Source organism: Vulpes vulpes, chromosome 1 (assembly GCF_048418805.1).
Source record: "Vulpes vulpes isolate BD-2025 chromosome 1, VulVul3, whole genome shotgun sequence".
NCBI lineage: Eukaryota > Metazoa > Chordata > Mammalia > Carnivora > Canidae > Vulpes > Vulpes vulpes.
This window is the reverse complement of record NC_132780.1, coordinates 182,600,510-182,625,897: the sequence shown is the minus strand read 5'-3', so window position 1 is coordinate 182,625,897 and position 25,388 is coordinate 182,600,510.

Here is a 25,388-nt window from a genome sequence, read left to right as displayed (position 1 = left end):
AAGGGGTGTGAAGAAATTTTTAAAGTTGATTGATATATTTATTACCTTGATTGGGTTAATGAACTTTCCTAACCTGGGAAGGGAAACGGGCATTCAGATCCAGGAAATAGAGAGATCGCCCCAAAAATCAATAAAAACTGCTCAACACCTTGACATGAACAGTGAAACTTGCAAATTTCAAAGATAAAGAGAAGATCCTTAAAGCAGCAAGAGACAAGAAATCTCTAACTTTTATGGGGAGAAATATTAGATTAACAGAGACCTGGCAGGCCAGAAAGGGCTGGCAGGATATATTCAGGGTCCTAAATGAGAAGAACATGCAGCTAAGAATACTTTATCCAGCAAGGCTCTCATTCAGAATAGAAGGAGAGATAAAGAGCTTCCAAGATAGGCAGAAACTGAAAGAATATGTGACCACCACGTCAGATCTGCAAGAAATACTAAGGGGGGATTCTGTAATAGAAAGAGGAAGTCCAAGGGAACAACCCACAAAAACAGGGACTGAATAGATATCATGATGACACTAAATTCATATCTTTCAGTAGTAACTCTGAACGTGAATGGCCTTAATGACCCCATCAAAAGGCGCCGGGTATCAGACTGGATAAAAAGAAGACCCATCTATTTGCTGTCTACAAGAGACTCATTTTAGACATAAAGATACCTACAGCCTGAAAATAAAAGGTTGAAGAACCATTTACCATTCAAATGGTCCTCAAAAGAAAGCAGGGGTAGCCATCCTTATATCAGATAAATTAAAGTTTATCCCAAAGACTGTAGTAAGAGATGAAGAGGGACACTAGATCATGTTAATGATTTCATGGGTGGATGTCTGCTCAAACTCACAAAATTATACATATTAAATATGTGTGGTATTTTGGGTATTAATTACACTTCAGTATGACTGTTAAACTCAATCAATTAATCAAGTGATCAATCAATTAATTATATGGCAATTCTAGAAATCAGAATCCTCTTCCACAGGTTTTTTTGTTGTTATAAATGTTGCTGCTGTTCACTTAGTGATTTTCCTGGATTCATTATGTATGGTCTATATTCTTTGTCCTGTGTGGCCCCTGAAATCTATACTTGATTTGCTCAGTGGTCATCTAATGAATGAACAGATATTTCCTTAAATGCTTAGATCAAATAGGTCTCTCATTCTTTGAAGAACTCTGTGAATGTTGTGGCTTAGTTTCAAGGCCATGGCAGGCAGTTTACCACTTTGTATTAGCTTTCACTTTCTGCTTGTAGAGTCTCAAGGTAGTCAGAGGTGAGATATTAGGGCTCTTCCAGCTCCTTTCTGGACATGTACATAGCCCTGAACGTGGGTTTCTATATTTCTTTTTAGATTTCTGAAATATGCCTTAGCTTTTACAGTTCCTATGAACATCTGCTTCCAATTTTTCCCTTTTAAGTATTTTGATCAGCCTTTTGTTAACCCCGAGTAATGCCACCTGAGACAGATGTAAAGTTAAACTGCTACTGATGTTTTTGACAAATGCCATGAAGATAAACACCTCACTCAAAGGGAGAGTTGTAAATAAGACCAACTAAGACAAATCCTGAGAATGGTACTTTTCAGCATGCTGCCAGATAGGTAAATTAGTAACAAAGCTCTGGGAATGGGACTTTGTGGGCGGTCCTAACTCATTTTGTCTCAAACTGCTAGTCTCAATAGATATTGTATAGCAAGACATGATTTTTAATGTTATAAAAACATCAAGCCTTTTTTTCCCCCCAGGAAAATTAGTTTTGACATTTTTGCCAGTATTCTAGATGCTTTAATGAAGTGGATTTTCAGAGGACTTACTCTGCCATTCTGAAAGTCAAATTTCTCCAAGTTCTAAAAGTACCAGTGGTTCTTATTTGGCATTACGCTAAATGTGTAGGTTAATATAAAAATTTAAACTAGTAGCATTCTCTTTTTCAATCCAAGTGTGTAATGATCCTTCACTTTTTTTTCTGTCCAGATATTAAACATCTCAGTTCAGTTTTGCTGTATTCTATTTTCCTGTTAATACCCAACTGCTTTGTTCTGGTCTGAAGAAAGGCTACTAGTTTCTGTATTTTTCAGAAAAGAACAATGAACCCTCTTACTTCTAATAGCTTTCAGTTTATTCTCTTGAGTGTCCAGTGGGACTCTGAATTCCCATATGCAATTTCATACTTAATGTTTTCTCTCTATCCATATTTTCTTATTAATTAAACTCAGGCTTGAAATGAATTTAAGGGTTATTATGATTTTTAATGCTGAAACACTTACCAATGATCACAAGGACCCACCCTCCCATATCTATGGTAAGTATGAGTCCAAATTTAGTAGTGATAGCAGAAAACATCCTGGTCAGTAAGCTAGATAGTTGTAGTTTTGCTAGGTGGAATTATGCTTAGCAAATAAAAGCATGTAAAAGGTATTCTTTATATTGATCTATTATTCTCTTGCAGTAGAGCTTGCGTGAAATAGAGCTGGGTTGATAGGAAAGTGAGGCAATTGCCTTGGGCATAAAATTTAAGAGGTTACCAAAAAAATCAGTAATCAAGGTACATATTTAGTAAAACATTTAAGAAGTAAAAAGTAATGTAAACAAGGACAGCTTGGTGGCTCAGTGGTTGAGCATCTGCCTTCGGTTCAGGGCATGATCCCAGGGTCCTGGGATGAAGTTCCGCATCAGGCTCCGCAGGAAGCCACCTTCTCCCTCTATGTATGTCTCTGCCCCTCTCTCTATGTCTCTCATGGATAAATAAAATATTTTTAAAAAATAATGCAAAAATGTATTGTGAATAAAACAACTATTTGTTGTTTTATTTTTTTAAAGATTTTATTTATTTATTCATGAGAGACAGAGAGAGAGACAGAGAGAGACAGAGAGAGACAGAGGGAGAAACAGGCTCCATGCAGGAAGCCTGACACAGGACTCGATCCCAGGTCTCCAAGGTCATACCCTGGGCTGAAGGCGGCGCTAAACCGCTGAGCCATCCAGGCTGCCCCTATTTTTTGTTTTAAAGTGCAGACTTTCAAGTCTTATTGGAGCCTGAGCTGAAAGGAAAAATCAGCAACTGTCCCAATTACTTTATTCTAGGTTAATCCCTGAAATAAGAGTTATACCAATAATGTTAATATTACATTTTTTGTGATTTGGTTATATATATTTTTTCTAAGATTTTACTTATTTATTCATGAAAGACAGAGAGAGGCAGAGACACAGGCAGAGGGAGAAGCAGGCTCCATGCAGGGAGTCCAATGTGGGACTCGATCTGGGGACTCTAGGTTCGTGCCCCAAGCTGAAGGCAGATGCCTAACCACTGAGCCACCCAGGCGTCCCTGGTTATATTTTTTTGATTAGAAAAAATTCATATCATGAATGTGGCCCATTATATTAAAAAACAATCATATAGTTTTTTCACAATTTTATAATTTCATTGCCGGAGAAATATCTATGCATGGCATTCAAAGGCACTTGGTGTGAGACAGAAATTTTTCAACACCTTTAGAAACACAATAGTGAGAGATTCTCTAGGTGTTGCTCTCAAAATCAGGAATATTGTGTCACTCCTTTATATATAGGCTTGTAGAAGATTGAACAGATTACAAATGAAACTTTGTCACTGAATACAACACAAAGACAAAAGTTTTGAATAACAACTTTGTACTTTTAATTAAAATCAATTAACTGAGCCCTTATGATTCAAACACTGTTTCAGCATTGGTGCTGCACCATATACTCAGAACTTTCTGCTCTTATCAATCTTACAGTTTTGTGGAGAAGAGAGATATAAATAACATAAGGGAAATATCTAGTGAATTAATGGTAATGATTATTAAGGAGAAAAAGGAAAGCAAGAATGTTGGACATAAAAGAGGTTCATATTTCAAATAAGAAGGCCAAAGAAGATCTTACTGAGAAGTAATATTTGTGTTAAATCCTGAAGGAAGCAGAGGATAAAATCATAAGAATATAAGCAAGAAAAAGATTCTTTCATGGAGAATAGCTAGTGCAGAAGTGTGAGAAGAATTACGCCTGGCAAGTTCAGAAGGTAGCACAAACCCAATGTGACTAGAGGCAAGTGAGCAAAGTGAAGGGAAGCCGAGCATGAGGCTAGAGAGAGACTAGGGGGCTGGGTGGAGGCCCAGGGCATATAGATATTAAGAACCTTGTTTTTTTTTTTTCCAAAAATAAGATAGGAAGACATTTGAGGACTTTAAAAGAAAAGTAATATGAATTGTAATATTTTTTTTCTAATAAAACTTTTATTTACAAAAAAAAGTAGCCAAAAGATTTGGCCAGTAGAAAATAGTTTGCCAATATCAGTTCTAGATCATATGGCAGGCACATAGAAAGTACTTAAAAAGACATTGGATGAATAAATGTATTATTTCCAAACTATTTTAGTTATAATATTATCAGGAAAGATATACCAAAAACATGGCAGTACTTCAGTTTTACTTCCTTTTGTCATAGCTCTTTGTTCAAGGGTATCTTGTTTGATATACTTATTGTAGTGCCTATTGCTCTACTAGGTACTATAAAGGAAGTTTATGATACATTGTTCTGGTCTCAAGGATTAATATAAGGACAAGAATATTAATGTGTGATTTTCATGTATCTGTACAGACATCACACCTAACTTCAAAATTACAATATTTCCTAATAAAATCTTTAAAAAAAAAAATGGATCCCTGGGTGGCGCAGCAGGTTAGCGCCTGCCTTTGGCCCAGGGCGCAATCCTGGAGACCCGGGCTCCCTGCATGGAGCCTGCTTCTCCCTCTGCCTATGTCTCTGCCTCTCTCTCTCTTTCTCTCTCTCTGTGTGTGTGACTATCATGAATAAATAAATAAAATCTTAAAAAAATTACAATACTTCCTAACAGCCACAAAAACAAAATGCTAATAAAAAGCACCAAAAATACAGTTTTTAAACCCTACTTTCATAGGGGTATAAAAAAAATAGATGCCCAAAATAGATGCCAAAATTGATATTCCAGAAACTGATTTCTCAGTTAAAAGTTAATACTTAGGTAGAGATATAGCAAGTATATTACGGAAAGAGGCATTAACTATAAGTTATTGCAAGAGAATATACACAGGGACAAATTGATTTGTAGTGTAGTATAATAAATGAAACAAAGAACTGACCTAATCTTAAAGCTGGTTCTGGTTCTGCCACTTTCGACTTAGATAAATGGTCAGCCTCAAGTTCCTCATATTAAAATTTAGAGTGATACCCGTCATTTCTAATTCATAGGATTTAGGGAGGATCAAGTGAGAGTAATTGTAAAACACCTTACAAACCATAAACAGCAATAAAAGATCAGAATTAGGTGGCTTTTTAAAGTCAAACATCTGCAGTACATAGTAAGAGGGAGATTTGCAAAGTATTGAGTATTTAACAGTAGCTGCAGTCAAAAGCCCAAGATTCCCTCTTTACCCACAGCTAACAAACAGCAGGTAGATGAAAGATCTCCTTGCCATGTAGACATGTATATGATTGCCTGTTAGAAGATGCCTAAATACACCTCACTTCCTCTTTTTTATTTACTTAAAAAAATTTTTTTTAAAAAATTTATTTATGATAGTCACAGAGAGAGAGAGAGAGAGAGGCAGAGTCACAGGCTCCATGCACCGGGAGCCCGATGTGGGACTCGATCCCAAGTCTCCAGGATCGCGCCCTGGGCCAAAGGCAGGCGCTAAACTGCTGCGCCACCCAGGGAACCCCTAAACCTCACTTCCTATTGGGATGATACAAGTTTTTTGATTACAAGTGTGAGACAATGGTTCCTAACACACTCCTTTCAAAAATTTATAAAAGGACACATTGGTTATTCTGGATAACTGCCAGCAAAAAACTTAATATATGCTTATATTTAATATTTATAATCGTGGGGAAAGGATAAAAGCAAGGATGTGTTCTTATCAGGGCAGAGGATCCTAAACACCTAGATTCTAGAATGGTGCAAACTGATCCTAGAAACAGAGTAAGGCCATTTCATGAAGGCTTTGTATCCATGCTAAGGAGTATGAATTTATACCTATAGGCAATGGGGAATCCCATCACCATTGGGAAGGAGGGTTTAGTGAGTGCTGTTTACTAAACACTTCACTACTATTTTTATATACTTCATGTTGTTCTGAGAAGGATTTAAGGTGACTTTAAAAAGACTTTAAAAATGCTAGCTGTATGACAACATTAGAAGTAAGCAAAAATGCTTTCTGCTCCTCCTGGTTCAAGAGACAGCCACATATTCTGGTGCACATGGTGAAGATCAGAGTAAACAGGTTTGGCCATATTGGGTTCCTGGTCACCAGGGCTGCTTTTAATTCAGGCAAAATGGATATTGCTGCCAGAAGATAATGGTGACATGGTCCAGGCTAGTGACATGAAGATGGTAAAAAGTCATAGTATTCTGAATTTTGAAGACCATCCAACAGGATTTGCTTAGTAAAGAATTGGATTTGGGACTTTTAGAGAAATAGAGGAATCAAAGATGGTACCAAACATTTTTGACCAAGAAGTTTTAAGAACAGAGTTGCAACGAGCAGAGGAACTGGTTTGTGGTGGAATCTCAGAAGCTCTGTTTTGGCCATTTTATCTGAGATAACACTCAAATAGAGGTCTCAGTGGGCAGTAGGACACTGTGGCAAACTGAATAATAACCCCTTAAAGATGTTCATGTTATAATCCTTAGGACCTGTAAAGGATACTGGCAAAAAGGACTTTAGAGATGTGATTAAGAATTTTGAGATGGAGAAATTATCCTGCGTTACCCATATGGGCTCACGTAAGCATAAAGGCCCTCATAAGACGGAGAGAGGAGATCAGAATCAGTAGTAGGAGGTGTTATGTGATGATGAAAGCAAATGTTTGGAGTAATACAAAGGTATGGCTACCAACTAAGAAATGCAGGAAACTTCTAGAAACTGAAAATCCAAGGAACAAATGGATTTTTCCCCAAAATCTCCAAAAGGCAACTGCTCTACTGACACTGTGATGTTAGATTTGTGACCTTCATAACTGTATGAAAATAAATCTGTGTTGTTTTAAACTTGTTTGTTGTAATTTGTTATAGCAGTAATATAAAACTAATATATATGTATATTAGTATTCAAGTGAAAGATCTGGCTGGAAATATAAACTTGGGTATATTATCAGATGTGATCTGAAGAGGGAAAAGAGATAGATTAGAGAAGTCATCTGGGGAATCAGCCCTAAAATATGCCACACTTAGAAGTTAAATACATGGCAAGTAAGACCCGTAAAAGAGACTGAGAAGGAGTAGCTTGAGAGGCAGGAGAAAAACCAAATAGTGTCCTGAAGACTTAATAAAGAGATAATTATTGGTGTTATTAATAAGAGAGTTGTAGAGGGTAGTGAGATGAAATCTTAAGATAATGGGGACATGAGGAAATGGGAAAAGGGAAATTGAAGAATGCAGGTTAGAGAAGTTTCTCAAGGAATTTTGCTATATAATAGGAAGAGAGAAATGGGGCTCTCCTGGAAGGCAAAGTAAGGTCAAGAGACAATTTATTTTTTAATGGTGAGAGAAATAATATATTTTTGTTCTGATAAACTCTTCAGTTACAAGTGGAAAAATTGGCAATTATGGAAATAAAGAGAGAATCGCTAGAACAGTGTTTTTAAATAAGCAAGAAGGCATGGGAACAATTGCACAAGTGAAGAAATAGCCTTGGTGAGAAGTGTTTTCAGCTTATCTGTAGAAACAAAGAGGAAGTACATGGACAAAGATGTAGAAAGTCTATAGGTACAGTAATGGTAGTCTATAAAATTGTTTCTCTGCTTCAATTTTCTTGGTGAAGAAGAAATAAAGTCAACAGATGAGAGTGAAGGTTAGGGATGGAGATGTTAGAGGTTGAGGGGGAAGCATGTTTCCATTGATATATTTCTTTTTTTTTAAGTTTTTATTTATTTATTCATGATAGACATAGAGAAAGAGAGAGAGGCAGAGACACAGGCAGAGGGAGAAGCAGGCTCCATGCTGGGACCCTGATGTGGGACTCGATCCCAGGACTCCAGGATTGTGCCCTGGGCCAAAGGCAGGCGCTAAACCGCAGAGCCACCCAGGGATCCCCTGATATAATATTTCTTATATTTTTCCTGAGCTGTTTTTCTATCCCTAAAATCTCCCTTGTGAATATTGTAATTTTTTTTTTATAAACCCTGTTTAGAGCAGTTTAAGATTTACAATAAAATTATGAGGCCACAGAGATTTTCCCCATATCCCCTGCTTCCACACATGCAGAGTCTCCATTATTGTTAACACCACAGTGGTACTTTTTTTTTTTTTTTTTTTTTTTTTACCAAGGATAAACCTGCATTGCTGCATCATAATCACCCAAAGACCATAATTTACCTTAAGGTTCACTCTTGATGTACATTCAGTGGGTTAGGGCAAATGTGCAATGACATAAATCCATCATTAAGTATTATACCGAGTATTTCACAGCCTTAAAAATCTCTGTGCTTTGCCTATTTATCTTTTCCCTGCCACGCCTGGCAAATACTGGCCTTTATTACTGTCTCTATAGTTTTGCCTTTTCCAGAATTATATCATATGAAGCCTTTCCTGCATTGGGTTCTTTTCATTTAATAATATGCATTTAAAGTTTATCTGTATCTTCTTTAAGACTTTACTTATTTATTTGAAAGAGAGAGTGCAAGAGGGAGAGGAGAATCTTGAAGCAGATTCCATGCTGAGTGCAGAGCCCAACACAGAGCTTGATCTCATGACTATGAGATCATGACCTGAGGCCAAAACAAGTCAGATGCTTGACTGACTGAGCCACCCAGGGGCCCCCATCCCTGTCTTTTTATATTTTTGATAGTAGCTCTTTTTTTTTTTTTTTTTAGTGTTGAATAATACTCCATTGTCTGAATGACACAGTTTACTCACCATTATCTACTGAAGGACATCTTGTTTGCTTCCAAGTTTTGGCAATTATGAGTAAAGCTGCTATAGACAAAGCAAAGCTCCACGCAATTTTTTACGTGAACATAAATTTTCAACCCAATTGAAGCAACGGCATGAGCATCGTTGCTGGATTGTATGGTTAGAGTGTGTTTGTAAAAACAGTTTGTAAAAACAATTTGTAAAAAAAAAAAAAATTGCCGAACTATCTTTCAAAGTAGTTGTACCATTTTGCATTTCCACTAGAAATGTAGGAGAGTTTCTGTTATATATCTTCAACAACATTTGGTGTTAGTGTTTTGGATTTGGATCATTCTAATAGATGAGTAGTGGTCTCTTGTTTTAATTTACATACTTATTTGCTATGTCTATAATGTTCTTAGGTGAGATGTCAAGGTATTTGGCCCACTTTTTAATCAAATTGTTTTCTTACTAAGTTTAAAGTATTTTTGTATATTTTTGATAACCATCCTTTATCAGATTATGTCTTTTGCAAAAATTTTATCCCAGTCTACGGCCCTTTTCTTTTTTTCCTACTCTCTTGATATTGTCTTTCACAATCCAAAAAGTTTTTAATTTTAATGACATCCAGCTTATCAATTACTTCTTTCATGGATTGTCTTTTTGGTATTGTCTTTAAAAAGGCATCATCATACCAAAGGTTACTTAGGCTTCTCCTATATTATCTTCTAGAGTTTTACAACTTTGAATTTTACATATAAGTGTAAATTCCATTTTGAATGAATTTTTGTTGTATTTAATTTTTGAATTCTAGATTATGGGAACCAACTTAACTGGAGAGTAATCTCATGCTTGTATTTATCTCTACTTTCCTCTTCTGGTTGTCGGCTTGTTTCATCTGTATCTTCCCCTTGTATTACTACTGCTCTTCCTCTTTTTCCCCCTTTGTTCATATTCTATCATATTTTAATCTTTTGACCTGTGTTTTACTTTGTATTCAAATATTCTGGAGGCCCTTGTTTAATTATTATTAAATAAAGGTTTAGAATGTTGTTAGTGATCATATGAATGAATGGTTGGAGATGAGCATTTTAATTTATATTGGAACAATGTAGAGCAGGTAAAGGTGAATAGAAAATGATTCTTCAGGGTGCCTGAGTGGCTCAGTGCTGGAGCATCTGCTTTTGGCTCAGGTTGTGAGTTCTGGGATCGAGTCCCACATCAGGGTCCCGGGGAGGAGCCTGCCTCTGTGTCTCTCATGAATAAATAAATAAAATCTTTAAAAAAATGATTCTTCATAGAATATTTTGATAATACATAGTAAAATGAAGACTATAAAATAGGAGCAAGTATTATCATGAAAAATGCCCTACTTATTTCACTACAGAATTAATAAATCTAGTACTAAGAGTAAAAGAAAAATCTTCTATTTGGCATACTAAGAATTTTCATCTGAAAAACAAGAAAATTTAAATGAAATTTGTTTTATCACTAATTATTAGAGAAGCAATACATTAATTAAAAATAATTCAAGCCAGGGAAATATGACCCCTCTATTTTCAGATATTTTGTCAAAGGTATGTTTTTTAAATTTATTTATTTGACAGACACAGCACAAGTGGAAGGGTCAGAGGGAGAGAGAGAATCTCAAGCAGGCTGCATTTTGAGCATGGAGTCCAATGTAGGGCTCAATCTCAGAACCCTGATATCAAGACCTGAGCCAAAACCAAGAGTCGACACTTAACCGACTACACCACCCCAGCACTCCTCAAAGGAGTATTAAGATAGATTCTGTGCAATGGAATTAGAAAGAGCAATGTAATTACAGTTTTCAGAAACATTCTGGTTTTTGGTATAATTTATGCTCTGCTAGGCTAACAAAGAGAGATAATTTGGTACATCTAGTGCTTTGTAATCTATATTAATATTAATTAATACTATAGAATTGATATATTTCATATTTATGCTATTCCAAAAACATAATTTCATATTGAAAACTATATTTACTTTGATTAGTATTAAAAATCATTAAAAATTCATAGTGCATCCTCATTTAGGTTGTCTACAGAAAATTTTAGAGTCATGCATTTATTCAAAATGCATTATTATAATCAAATGTAATTCATCCTCAAATTTATTATTTTACATACATATCAGCCAGGAAGAAGTTAAAATAGATTATATACACATACATGCAAATAGCATGAATTAAGGGTTGGTTCAAGTGTCATGCAATGTTATCTGGCTCGGATTATTTTTAAGATTGATTGATTGATTCATTCATTCATTCGTTCATTCATTCATTCATTCATGAGAGACACAGAGAGAGAGGGACAGACACAGAGACACAGGCAGAGGGAGAAGAAGGCTCCATGCAGGGGAGCCCGACGTGGGACTCGATCCTGAGTCTCCAGGATCACACCCTGGGCTGAAGGCGGCGCTAAACCACTGAGCCACTCCGACTGCCCCCGGCCCCGATTTTGAATAGTCAAAAGCAATTACTCCATGTAAACTGAATATTATATCATTGTGATATTCTCTGTTTTAGTTAACCTTAACTATAACCAAAGTGTGTTTGGTTAGTACCTAAAACTATCTAAATCAGGATACACTTTAGAGTGCTCTAATACTTCAATATTGTTATTGGAATATATATGGGCAGGGGTTATTGTTATTAGAGATGTTGACATTGTTTCTTCATCAATGAGATGAGTGATGTTAAAAGATACGGTTAGACTAGAAAGATTTTACTGCTTCCCCACCCTTTGCTTCAATGTGGATGGAACTGGAGAGTATTATGCTGAGTGAAGTAAGTCAATCGGAGAAGGACAAACATTATATGGTCTCATTCATTTGGGGAATATAAAAAATAGTGAAAGGGAATAAAGGGGAAAGGAGAGAAAATGCGTGAAAATATCAGTGAGGATGATAGAACATGAGAGACACCTAACTCTGGGAATCGAACAAGGGGTGGTGGAAAGGGAGGTGGGTGGGGGTTGGGGTGACTGGGTAATGGGCACTGTGGGGGGCACTTGATGGGATGAGCACTGGGTGTTATGCTAGATGTTGGCAAATTGAACTCTAATAAAAAATAAAAATAAAGATAAAGATAAGGTCATTAGCTTTAAAAAAATGAATAACATGTATGAAACCAGTAAGTCTAACATTCTCATACATGGGGATACATTACTAAAAGGAGAGTCTTCCAACCATCTGACTAAAGTTTGGGCTTATTCTACCATTAGAATATTGCTACCTCTACATCTGAGTGAAAAACATCCTATCAAGGTGCTCCCTAGAATGTGTCAGGACAGAGAGTGAGATCTTCATTAAGCCTATGTGAACAGATTGCTTGGCTGTTTTGTGTTGGCTTTCTACTCAATGTTTGTATCTTTATCAGATTTTGGAATAAGACTTGCAGTTATTGTAACATACCAGCTGGCATTGAGATGGTGGTAGAAAAGATGCATAGCCCCTACTTACCTCTCTATCTGCCACAGGTTACCAATATTTACTTAAAGTACACAGTTGCTGCACAGCCAAACTGGCTTGAGTCCATTGATCACATCAGATAAGAACAAAGTCTTGAAGGTGCTGCACAAATCATTAAAGTTTTAGAAGCACAGACGGCTTTTCCAGAAAATCTTCTGTAACAAAAGAAGTGACAATTTCCTTTTGGGATAATTTCACAAGCATGAATTGTACTTAGATAAGAGATAAACTAATAACTAGAATGGAATATACTTAAAAATGTCCAATCACAACATGTTTTCTCTGGGCTGGAACTCAACCAATGAAAGATAGAGCCAAATATTTTTATCACAGTCACACACAGTGTTCCAACTAGAGGGACAGAGTGTTTTATGTGAAGACTCTAAGATCACAGATGTGGATAGGCCATGATCCCAGAGATTTATCAAGAGAGCCACTGATCCTGGTTTGCTCTTATATTTCTAATCTCAGGTTCTTTGTATAACCCAGCAATCATGCTACTCTTCAGAATCCACTCTTCCATTTGACTAATTCTGCTCTCTTCTCTTCGGCCACTGTTGATCAGTTACCCTTATTTACTGATAATACAGATGCAATTAGAGGATAAATTCTCCATGTTCCCCATTACATCTACAATCTCCCTGTATCTGTGGAAATATCCTGTCTGACCTCCTGTTCTTCTGGATGGATTCTCAGTGATCCTAGCCATGGCCATGTCCTCTACTTGTGCACTAGAATCCATCCAATTTTACCTACTTAATCTCATCATCCCAACAATTTTCTCCTTTTATCTCAAAATCATATTTTTTCCAATTATGCTGGGTTCTTTATATCCAGTCATTTCTCCAAATCTAAAAGCAAATTTCTCTCAGTTCTAGTATATAATGCAATAGTTAAATCTCAATTTTCATTTATTTGACTCATTAACAATACAATTGTTTTCTTCCTCTTTTTTGGAGCATGTCTTTCACCTATCTTATAAAAAAATAAGTTTGTTCGTCCTTCCTTCCTTTCCTTCCTTCTTTTCTTTATTTAAGTAAATACCTTAAAAGTAACAATTCAAAACAGAATTCCTTTCTTAAACTTCTAAATCTGCTCCTCCATCTTTTCCATCTAAGCTGTGGCAACTTCATCCTTCGTATTACACAAGCAAATCTTAATGCAATCTTTAATTGTTCTCTTTCTCTCATACCCTATAATTAATCTGTCAGAAAATTCTGTTGGCTCCATTTTCAAACTATACTTGGAACGTGACTATGGTATCAATACCACCATCCTAGAAAAAGACATTTTCTAATTTTCACAGTTCTTCATTTGCTTTGTACACTCTATTCCCTGCATAACAGACAGCTACAATTCTTTATAAGTCTGTAGAGTATTCATTTCATAGACTTTTGACTCCATATACTAACAGCTAAAGTTTTTGTAGCGGTCTACAAGAACCTCCATCATCTGGTCACTTAATTCCTCTCTGCCCACACCTCCTGTTCTTTTAGTTGCTCATTCTGAGTCTTTTATGTCTCCTCTTTCTTGATAACACTAGGTATACACCTGACTGAAGGATCCTTCATTTTCTCCTCCCTTCATTTGGAAAATTCTTTCCCTCTTTGTACACATGGCTCACTTCCTTGACACTTTCAAGTCATTGCTCAAATATCACCATCTCTACCAAGTCCTCTCTGGACAAAAATTACATACATGCCCTCAGCCTCCAAAACTGTTACCTCTCTTTCTTTTTAAAATTTGTTATTCCTAGCATTTAAAACCTTCTTGCATACTGAGTATTTTATCATCTTCAAAATGAGGAATTTGAGATGCATGATGCCTTCCGTCCTTCCTTCCTTCCCTCCCTCCCTCCCTCCCTCCTTCCTTCCTTCCTTCCTTCCTTCTTTCCTTCCTTCCTTCCTTCCCTCCTTCCCTCCCTCCCTTCCCTCCCTCCTTCCTTCCTTCCTTCCTTCCTTCCTTCCTTCCTTCCTTCCTTCCTTCCTTCCCTCCTTCCTTCCTTCCCTTTTTTTCTTCTTCCTTCCATATACTCATTTAATCTTCATGTCTGCCTTTTAGTATGAGCACATTAATCCTCTCCATTTTCTAGATAAGAAACTGAGACACTTAGCTTAACTAAATTACTCCAGATCCCAGAGCTTATAAGGTACGAAGCTGAAAGATTCAAATCTAGGCAGGTTGCAACCACAGTCCATGGACATAATTTCTACTTTGTTTTGTTCACTGATGAGTAACATAACAGGTATCCAAGTATTTATTGACTAGGTTATCCTGCAACATCTGGGTGGCATGTCCTGCATTGTCTGAAAGCATAAGCTTTTATTATACTGTCTTCTGCAGTGACTAAATGGGATGTCTCTAGATTGGATGTGGGCTCCAAATGTGGGGCAATGATGGTGTCTCGGGAGGTGAAAGGATTCAACCAAAGCAGAACAAAGGAGACAGAATTCACTGAATACACTATAGGGAACAGAAGGCAGGATAGCAAAGGAGAGGTTGTCTGCAATAAGGTAGTGGTTAGGGACTGTTTTTAAAGGGGGAAGAGGAGGAGGTATGGTGACCTATGGAATCCCTCCCCTTTAGGTGACTGTTTCTAGTTGTAAGTAGCCTATTGGTCAGTTAGTTAGGTCCTATGGATATTTTGAGGTAGGTCACCTGATAAGGCTATCTGTATTTCATTGTCAAGGCTGTTTGCCTAAAAGTGGCCTCTACATTGCCTCTGAGAGATCAACAATGATGACAAATCTTTTACACTTGAGTGGAGGTCTCATTGTCAGTAGCTTCTTCCTGCTGAATGAGGGTCATAGAGATGTCCCTACATAAACTTGCCAGTCCATCAGGGTTTCTGCACAGTTAAAGACCACAGGATGGTATTATATTAATTGCTGATAGGCAATTTGAGGGCAATTCCTTGGTGGCCTGGTCCTTGGAATCTGGGGAGGGGACCTTCCAAGGGTATGGGCTGGAATCCCTGTTGAATCATCATTCATATACGAATTGCTGGATTCTAGAAGAGGCAAATATAACAAAGATTTTAAAGAGAGAGGGAATAATCATTAGGAGTATGAGTATTGGGGCCAGAGGTCCTAAGAAGGGAAGGAGACAGGATAGCCATTGACAAGTTTCTTTCCAGGAAAACTATCCTTGTGCCATATGGTCCCAGAAGAAGGAAATCAAAGGAAGGTTACAATGAGAAAGTTATAAGGAGAAAGACAAATCTTGGCCTGAAGAGGGGTGATGATTGTATTGTGAGAGCAGGACATTAAGTGGGGACAGCTCCAGGTAAGTTCTGATTTCTGACCAAGTAAATTTGGAGAGGTCATCCTGAAGGAAAAGGTTGAAAATAAAGTCTTGGGGTCAGGAAGGAGAAATCATGAGTTTTGGGAAGAAAGTATTCAAGGAGTTTTTCTAAAATAATAGCATAGAATGATTGTATGTGAGAGAGTAGGGATTGGCAATGGACTGTATTCATGGGCCTCTAGGCCTCCATATGTGAATCAATCAAGTCTTATTTGAATAACAGGCATAGATCTCTAACTGGCTCGCAGCTGTACTTGGCGGAGGGCTCCTCATCTGGGCCAGAGTGGTCTTGATTTTGGAAAGATGTGCCCTAGGGAAAAGCTGTGAAGTTTTACCACTGTTGGAGTGGTCAAGAGAACCTGATAGGGTCCAGTCCAGACAAGTTCAAGTGGTTTTGATCCTGCAAAGAGTCTTAAGGTATACTAGATCCTTGGATGTAAGTTTTGGATATCAGTTACCAAAGTAAGAGTGGTCAGGTTTTGGATTGTACTAGTTTTGGTAGTCATTACTGGCAAAGACAGTTTGCCCTAGGGATATCCTCTGATAGTTGACAAAAATCTTCCTCCAGTCCAGGAGTTTAACCAGTCATTAAAAGAAAAAGAGGGATTGGTTAAAGTGACAATTTGAGTAGTCATGTCTTCTAGTAACCCTGTCACATTTTTGCAATAATCTGGATATATACATAGCACTCTGTTTTTTTGTTTCTGGTTTTAAGATTTTTCTTATTTTATTCATGAGAAACAGAGAGAGAGGCGGAGGAAGAAGCAGCCTCCCTGGAGAAGTCGAATGAATGCTGGACTCAATCCCTAGACCCTGGGATCACACCCTGAGCCAAAGGCAAGATGTTTAATGGCTGAGGCAGCCAGGCATCCCCATAACACTCTGTTTTAATAAAGCATAGATATTTCTTTGAGCTGCAGTCAGGATACCAAGGGCCATTTGGTTTGGAGGGCCATCTTTTGAATTTGTGGGTGATTGCATGTTGAGTTTGGCTATAGGCGGTTCCTGTATGCTTGACTAAAGCATCTCCTTGCAATTTTACATCAATAGAGGTAGCTCCTGGGACAAATATGGCTAAGGGTATAACCATCAGGGAACCCTCTTTGTTTCATGTAGAGTCTTAATAATATCCTAAAATTATGAGGAATCACTGGCAATGGGTGAAGATTTGTCTCAGGAGATAAGGAATTCCCAAGTGCAGCACTTAATCCAATCATAAGAGAAGTAGGGCCATCCATTATCTCCACAAGTCCACAGTTAACTCCAAAGAGTACAATACACTCTGGCCTTTAAGGAACAATTTTATCATTCTAGTCACATAGAATCGTCAAGGTACTAGTTGAGTTGTGCAACTGCTAGGGAATTAATCACATTTTCCAGATGCTTAACTAATCATATTCCCATAGGGTCCTGTTGTTATTATCTTCACAGAGTAACAACAATTGTCTATGAGCTATAGACAATTTCTATATTGTGGCAATTTCTCTGAAGGTTACCTCAAATTGTGTTCCTTAGGCAAAGAACATTCACAGGCAATCATAGATAGAATTAACATCCATAAAAATGTGTTATTGAAACATACTTTTTCTCCCTAAAATCACCCTATTTCCAGGGATGGCCAACTTAAGACTAATTTGTTTATAAAACAAGTCTGGTTTTAACAAACTTGGCCTAATTATTTACATGAGCTTAGCGAGAACAGCAATTGGCCATATAAGTATTTTAAAAGCTGCTTTGCTGGAGCTTTTATAAGGAATCTCAGTTGAACTTTTAGTAGCCTCTGTGGGCCAGAAGCCAATCCAAGTACTTGCCATCAGACATGCCTGCAACACCTGTAGATTTAGGCGAATTCCTCTTCATGAAGTCCCCAAAGTGTCCTGAGATATCTGCACCTGCCAGGAAGTGACATTCTTAACTTATCTGGTAAAGCTGTTGGGAACTTTGTAAGCAAGATATCAGGCCAAGATTCCGAAAGGGCTTTATGGCTCCATATTTCATAAAATTGATCTCAATTCCTTAAAGCTGTCCAGTCATATCTGACTCTATGCATGTTTCTCTCAAGTATGACATTTCAGTCAAAGCCTTGATGAAATAACCAGTGTTTTAAAAAATATATTTATTTGAGAGACAGAGCGCACACATATGTGCATATAAGATGGGGGAGGGCCAAAGGAGGCAATAGAGAATCACAAGCAGACTTTCTGCTGAACTCAGAGCCTAATGCAGGACTCCCATCTCAAGATCCTGAGATCATGACCAGACTGAAATCAAGAGTCAGATATTCTACTGCCTGAGCTCCCCAGGGGCCCCAATAACCAGTGTTTTTAATGGTGTCCTGTTCCAAGGAAAACAATTCTTATTGAACTTATGCAAATGACAATGATTCCCATGGAAGAAAGAATACTTCCTGAGACTTTGAATTTCAGATGGTTCAGGTAGAGAGAAAAGTTAAACGCTTCAATTTGTTCACAAATGAATGAATACTTTAGTACATTTCTGTAAGGCATAGGTATCTTAAGTGAAAATATCCTTAATCTGGAAGAGCAAACAGTAGAGAACCAACAATGTTTCAAATAACTCATGAAACTATAATAATTTTTCTTAATTAATTTAGTCCAATGTTACTAATTCTTGTACAGTTTGAACACAGCTTTAGTTATTTCTGGAAATTCTTACCCATTTCAGTTTTATGATGTTAGATATTAAATACCTGTATTTGTCCTAAAAATACTTTTTATGAATCTCCTTGAAGATGAAACTTATTTTGCACGAGAATAAGAACAATTATGAATGACAAAAACTTAAAAAATGGACATTGTTAACAATCTGAGAGTTCATTATGAAGCCATTGACAAGGAAATTCAGTTATTTCTGTGACATACAACACTTCATAATCAGAATATTGAGTGATGAGTTTATACCAGAACATAACATACCAAATAAGCCTAATTAGTCAAAGAGACTTTGTTTACAATTTAAATCGTGGAGAAGTTTGTGAAAACCTTAGAAATTTTTAAAGCACATGCCTAAATAGTATTCTGGATTATTAAAGATCTGAAAAAGACAAAACATAGAAACTGGTTTTTCTGGGCAAAGAGAAAACAACTTTGTTTCCATTTTCTTAGCAAGAACAGACCAACAATTCAAGAAAACTTGTCTTTTTTTTAACAGGGAAAGCAGAATTTCAATCCTATACCAGTGCACTTTCAAAATCCATTCATTTTAATCTTAGTCCATCCTGACTACACATAAAATTCCTTTCCAAAGATTTCTCTTCACAAACCATCTACAACTTTCCTCTGCATTCAGATTTTGTCCGTAGACATTTATCTCCAAACAACCAGTGCCATTTTAGGACAGAATTACTTTCTTTTACCTTCAATGAAAATGTATTCCCATTCCTTAGATCTTTTTTACACATACAGAGTTGCTTCCTTTATTTCCATCAGTCTTAATTACATCTAGTAATATTTAACTCTTAGAAGCATTAATCTCCAGTGAAAACCATTTGTGACCTCTTACACCAGAACACTTTAGATGGCAAATTTATGAATCAATTAAATTCAAAGCATGTTTTCCAACAGATCCAAATAGGCTTAATTTCTTTGCAATAAGTCAAAAGCACAAATCTATATTCAGTAATTTTATCTTATTTGTAAAAGACTTAGATACCCAATGTTTTCAATCCAATTTATTATCCAGGCAAAACTTTAAAGCTTCAGGTTACCAAAGACTTTGAGAGCTCTCTTAACAATTATCTATGAAAACTTTGAGACAGCCAAAATTAACAATCATTTAAGTCATCTTCTGCTGACAGATGGCAACAGAGATAACACAGGCTTACTTGACCTTCAGTAATCCTTGGTAGAATAACAGTTTCAATTAGTTTAAATACCAATTTATGTTCCACCTGGGTCCACTTAAATGTCAGTCTTCTCTATTGTCAGTTTTTACCTGGGGCACCAATGGGGAAATCTAAAATGGGCAGTGTATGCAGGCCACACCCAAGGTACAAAGACAGGAAGCAGAGGGGCAGGCAGAAATGGTGAAGTGCTGCCAGAAGGCAGAGAAAAAGGATACCTGGTTCTAATGCTTGGCTGGTCAGCTCAGACAGATGAGCAGATACCAGGTTTTTTTCACCAACAAGAAGAGGCAGCCCATGTCCAGTGAAAAGACAGGGAACCTCCCCAAAATGAAGGGCATTCTGGCAGCTGCTTGGGAATATTCATTAAAGCCCCAGTCCTGAGGTAGATTAACCATAGTTGGTTCTAATGATCAGAACCATTAACCCAGGAAATAAATGAGAAGCTCCCACATCTAGAAGAAGAAGGAACAGTGATGGAGTCAGCATCCAATATGTCGAGAAGTGACTGATTATTGGCCAAACACATTCTGCAAGAGGCTCTTAGGTCAGGGTCCTGATTTAGGGCCATGAAACCCAGTAAGACATCCATGGGACTCCTTGACCATTTGGAGGAGTTCTAGCAAAAGAGTTCAAGCTGGAAAATAATATTACAAGAAAGAGTTTCATGGGAGGGCCATGGGAATTTGTACTGAGGCCAGGAAACATCAGGCTTTAGGGCTCAAATTTGTTACAGTTTTTAAGAACATGGACTCAGCCTGAGTCCAAAGGAAGGGGGGTCCCATAGTGGAAAAGACTGGCTGCTGATTCCCAACATATGTCCCATCAAAGGGAGAGCTCTGACTCGTGGTTGTGATTTCAGTCAGTGTCCTGCCAACCAGAGATAGGACCAGACCAAACATGAGGTGATGGACTCTTCTGGTGGTGTCCTACCAGAGAGGAGTCACAGCAAATACGGGGTACTGACTGTTTTGGTGGTATCTCATCATGTTGGTATTTCTCACCAAGATCAAGGCAAATGGCATGGGGCTTGCTGTTGGGGCAACCCCTGGCCACAGGTAAATCCAGACACAGGTTTGACTGGATGGGTTAGGAAAAGAGATAAGACTCACCACTCAGACACGTGGGAACACCTCTGCCGGCAGATAAAGACTGTGGCTGGATCTGCGGCAACACAGGAAAAGGGGTGGAGATGGAAAGAAATGATGCAGCTGAGAGTCAGCCAGGGCCAGGAAAGTGATAGGAGTTAAGAAATTGATAGGTAGTCAGGGAACTGGACTTAAGCAAGGTTGCACATATGCCTGCAGGAAACTGGACAAATGGCCACTGAACAAAGAATCCACCAGGAGTCTTAAAGAAGATAAAGATGTTGAAAATACACGAAGGCTAAACCATGGGCCTGGATAACAGGAAGTTAGGATACAGCAACATGCCCACCAAGTCTTTGGTGCCATAGCCTTATATAGAAAAGTTCTTGGGGCAGCTGGGTGGCTCAGATGGTTAAACATCTGTCTTTGGCTTGGGTCATGATTTCAGGGTCCTGGGAGGGAGCCCCACATTGGGCTCCTGGCTCAGCAGGAAGCCTGCTCCTCCCTCTGTCTCTGCTTCTCCCCCTGCTAGTGCTCTCTCTTTCTCTCTCTCTGTATCTTTGTCAGTTGAATAAATAAAATATTTTTTAAAAAGTTCTTAAACTAATGGGAAAACTGTTAGTGTAAGTGAACAAACTCTGCCCCTGCCCAGGTAAGACTAGTAAAAACCCATAGTCACCCCCAATGCCACAGCTTAGCTCCCCTCAGCCCCTCCCTTTAGCGAGACTTTCTTTCTCCCCTGAGCCTCTTTTGGCTGGAGTCTTTCTACTCAATAAAGATCTTGCTTGCTTCCCACCCAACTGTTGCCTTTCCTGGGACTCTCATTCTTCCAGCACTCTCTGACACAAATCTGGGAACACCTGATCCTGGTATCAGTGAGTAGTCCATTAGTCAGTTAGGGCCTATAGATATTTTGAGGTGGGTCACCTGATGGGCCTGTGTGTACTTCCATTACTCGAACCTGTTTGCCTAAAAGTGGCCTCCACATCTTCCTCTATGTACGATGTGTGCTTCTCCACTTACACTCTACAAGGCAGTAGTCACTAGAAAGGGAAAACCACTATTTAACATTTCTGTGATCTTTCACTGAATTCAGAAGATCTAGAGCTATGTGTCAATATAGGAGACATTAACCACATGTGGCTACTGAGAACTTGAAGTGTGGCTGATCTGAATTGAGATGCAGATAACTGTAAACTACCTCCTGGATTTCAAAATTCAGCATTAAAAAGAATGTAACTTATGTCACATTGATTATGTGATGAAATGATAAGATTTGGACTTCACTGGGTCAAATAAATATGTTATCAAAATTAAATTTACCTGTTTCTTTTACTTAAAAAATTACATGTGTGGTTTACATTGCATTTCATTTGAACAGCCCTGATCTAGACAATAGCTGGAAAGCAAAGGCCAGTCTGTAAAGTCAGTGGTGTGATCTCCCAAGGTTTTGTTTCAGCAAAGATTATGACTGAGCTTTTAGAGCAAGACCAAGATGATTAGCTCACACTTAATGACATTTTATTTTATTTTATTTTATTTATTTATTTATTTATTTTTAAAGACAATTCTTCCAGTTCACTCCCATCCTTGGATACTCTAGAGAGCATTTTGTTGTTGTTGTTGTTGTTGTTATTTATATTGTCTCTCTCCATGCAAATGAAGTTTGAGGAAACAGATCCCTAGTAATATAAGGTGCCTTGTAGCTCATCAAGCATAAGACTGAATTATGTTATCTGACGAGAATTTGGTCAAATTAATATTTAAATTGTTAACATTTAATGTTTAAACATTTAAGAAAATAAGATCTCTGGATTTGATCTTGGAGTCTAAAGTACTTATTTATGGCCTGGGTGTGTTTTTCAGTGAAATATCTACTGACTGCTTCACATAATCTCCCTTCCGCGTAACACATTGAATATTAACATCACATCTGGCAAAACAGACCGAAGATCTCTACCAGGCCATGTTTACTTTATTTTCTAGGAACATATATGCTCTGGTACAGGAAGACATATCTAATTGACTTACAAATTTATCTAAGGAAACTTTTAGAAAGTGAGTTTTTTTCTGACATAAATATATGTTTGTTGTCTGGCAATCATATATGTTACATATTATTTCAAATGAATTATTTAATTTTCTTGGTATAATCTGAGAGTAATCAGATTGTTCTTCTATGGCATCTTTTAAACTTCAGACTACCTATGATCCCTTCACTGGAAAATAAGGTGACGTTAGACTACATCCTGTGCAGAAGTGTTATACCCAGATTACAACAATAGAGGCCAGTAAAACACTAGGCTTTGTAACTTCACAAAAAAATCCTCTTGATAGGGGAAGAAAAAAAAAAAAAACAGAATTATAAACATGTATGCCTTGTTCAACTCTAGCTATATTATCAAAATACTTAATTTTCATATGGAAGAGAAAATGAAAGAGCTTTTTAGAAATGGAAGTGCTTGGCACAAAAATAGATCCTATGTGAGCCCTGAGAATATAGTTAAAATTTAAGCTTTCTGTTGTTCATGAGAATTTTTACTATTTTATAATAGAGACTTTTGGGGAAAAGTATTTCTTAATTTAGCTCCAATTTTTCTTCTATGACCTTTGAACACTAGTAATAATCTAGTCACCTCCAATGAATCCCTTTTACAGTAATATAATATGTGCAGTTCATTTACTGTACATTTTTTAACAAGCCTGAACATAATCAATTAAAAGGAGGAGCATATTCTGAGTTCATGAGAACCTTTTCTTTATTTCTTATCCACAGACCTGTCTCCCAAAGTAAAATTTTAATTGATTTTTGTTGGTGATTTAGAAGGGTGAAGGGTGGATTTTTTTTAAAAAAGCTATTAGCATGTGATAGACTTTTTTCAATATAATTCATAACAGCATGATACAGGCTTATTTACTTTTGCCAAAATAAATATTGGCAAAAAAAGTATTGAAGCCTGAATAATTATATTAGCTTTTAAAAATATGAGCCTATTTTCATCTCAAAAATTTTAGACAGGTCAGTAGAACAACCTTCAAAGCATAACAGCCGAAAAAACTTTTTTAGGTAAAAGCATAAAAATCTGTTCAACATATGGTAGATCTAACTGCATGGGTAATAAGAATACAGTTTTTTTTTTTTAAATTTGGGATTTTTATATGCCTTTCTGATTTCAATTGTGATAAAATTCAAAGCCATAAATGCTAAAGAATTGAAGTTCTCTACCTTTCTGCCAAATCTAATATAGCATAGTTATTTTAGTTACTTAAATCTTATTTTTTTCAGATAGGTTATTTCATTATTAGAGGAGGAATGAGGGAATGACCATAGTCACAGACTCATAGTAAACTGTATGACACTTTTTGGTATTTGAAATAACGTGTTGTGATGCTATTATAATACTTTTTTTCTTATACCTGAAATATTAAGATTTTATTCTATTCAAACTCTTTGCTCTTTGATCAGAGTAAACAGAGGATAACACTTAAAAGTAGGAGTTTACATTTACTTTTGAAAGAAAAGAAAGCAAAATTCAGTTAGTTTCAGTATGAATACATTTTTAACCAACTGTCTGAATAATCAGTGATTCAAAATATTTTATTAAAGATTTATTTGCCTCACTGCCCTAATCACATATCATGAAAACACTCCATTTATGCACTATTTTATTTTATTTACTATTGTAAATCATTTAATGCTCTCTACCTTTGGTCCATTTGCTGTGAATCCTCTTACTTTTCATGAATTCAGAAAATTATATGGATAGAAATTAAACATTTAAATAATCATTCTTTCTATTAAATTTATGTTAGTGCTTTCAGTCATTTTCTGGGAAATAGCTAGAACATTGTAGCTCTCCTTATGGCCCTTGATATTTGACATGTCAAATGGAAGCCTCAGCTGTGCAAGACTGCATGTACTACAGTTGTGATATACTATTTGAGTCAGAACAAGGTGGTTGCATATCATGTGGCCCAATAATAAACATAAAGTAAATGTGTTAGCATGCCTTCATTTCAATAGCATGGGGAAACTAGTTACATATTTCATGTAAGAAACTGTGATTTAAATAGGTCTTCACTGGGGCTAGAGTAAAACTCATTCAAGATCTCTGAATCAAAACCTGAGAGCCAATGCAAAAAGTCATTGAACTGCTGGTGAATTGAACTACTCTTAGAGTAGTGAATTAAGATCCAGGGCTTTCATACAGTAAAATTTATATGCACTGAAGTTTTTATTCTTGAGGTTTTTTCACTCTCTGTGTCTGTGTATATATTTTAATATTTTAAAGACAAGTGACCAGTAGCATATTCATAGTATAGAAAAAATAATTAAATATTAAGAAAGAGAGTAAGAAGCTAGAATAAAGTTATCCTGTATCTTCGAGGTAGGTCAGTTTTGTTATTTCTTTGTTCTACTTGGAGCTCAAGAACAAGGACTTCTGAACTGGGAATGAGCTTATTCACCTGAAAATGCCAGTAGGGTGAATAGTTCAACAAAAATGTAATACAGCATTTTGATATATTTGGAACCAAGATCAATGAAGAACTTTTTAAGTGTTTCACTAGGAGGCATTAATGAGGCTGTTATCATTGGGCAGTTTCTCTTGGTAACTCCCAAAGTGCTAATAACATAATAGTATAGAATAAAATCCTAATAGAATAATAATTTTAGCTGGCAATCCAGAATAGAAACTAACTTTTATTATGAGTGCTACGGGGTCATTTGTGTAAATGTTCCAAAGAAGTCAAGCAGT